We start from the raw sequence: 1,378 nt of genomic DNA, 5'->3' as shown, positions 1-1,378 counted from the left end.
TTAAAGACTGCATGGATGAACTCCCCTCCTCCACCATAGATGAGGCTCGCACCAGCGTCTCTTCCATACCCCGCAACACTGCTTTCTCTCCCCATCCCCGCAATCGCAACAAGGGCAGAGTCCCCCTAGTCCTCACCTTTCACCCCACCAGCCGGCAAATACAACAAATAATCCTCCGCCATTTTCGCCACCCACAACGTGACCCCATCACTCGCCACATCTTCCCATCTACCCCCATGTTTGCCTTCCGCAAAGACCGCTCCCTCCGCAACTCCCTTGTCAATTCTTCCCTTCCATCCCGTACCACCCCCTCCCCGGGCACTTTCCGTTGCAACCGCAAGAAATGCAACACCTGTCCCTTCACCTCCCCCCTCGACTCCATTCAAGGACCCAAGCAGTCGTTCCAGGTGCGACAAAGGTTCACCTGTATCTCCTCCAGCCTAATCTACTGCATCCGCTGCTCTAGATGTCAGCTGATTTACATCGGTGAGACCAAGCGGAGGTTGGGCGATCGGTTCGCCGAACACCTCCACCCAGTCCGCAATAACCTACCTGAACTCCCGGTGGCTCAGCACTTCAACTCCCCCTCCCATTCACAATCCGACCTCTCTGTCCTGGGTCTCCTCCATTGCCAGAGTGAGCAACACCGGAAATTGGAGGAACAGCACCTCATATTCCGCCTGGGTAGCTTGCGTCCGGATGGCATGAACATTGAATTCTCCCAATTTTGCTAGCCCTTGCTGTCTCCTCCCCTTCCTTAACCCTCGAGCTGTCTCCTCCCATCCCGCCGCCCTCGGACTCCTCCTCCTCCCTTTTTCCTTCCTTCTCCCCCCCACCCCCTATCAGTCTGAAGAAGGGTTTTGGCCCGAAACGTTACCTATTTCTTTTGCTCCATAGATGCTGCTGCACCCGCTGAGTTTCTCCAGCATTTTTGTGTACCAACAATTGTTCATCCCAGTTTGGCAAAACATTAAATCAGGGAAGGTAGTGCATGCGTGGGTAACATGGGAAATCAGGGATAGTATCAAAACAAAAGATGAAGCGTACAAATTAGCCAGAAAAAGCAGCCTACCAGAGAACTGGGAGAAATTCAGAGTCCAGCACAGGAGGACAAAGGGCTTAATTAGCAAAGGGAAAATATATTATGAAAGAAAACTGGCAGGGAACATAAAAACTGACTGCAAAAGCTTTTATGGATATGTAAGAGAAAAAGATTAGTTAAAACAAACGTCGGTAGTGGGGAAACTGCTAGAATCAGTTATTAAAGATGGGATAGCAGCACATTTGGATAGAGGTGAAATCATTGGACAAAGTCAGCATGGATTTATGAAAGGTAAATCATGTCTGACGAATCTTATAGAATTTTTCGAGGATGTAA

The sequence above is a fragment of the Amblyraja radiata genome, chromosome 29, assembly GCF_010909765.2.
Source record: "Amblyraja radiata isolate CabotCenter1 chromosome 29, sAmbRad1.1.pri, whole genome shotgun sequence".
NCBI lineage: Eukaryota > Metazoa > Chordata > Chondrichthyes > Rajiformes > Rajidae > Amblyraja > Amblyraja radiata.
Note: the sequence above shows the minus strand (reverse complement) of the source record.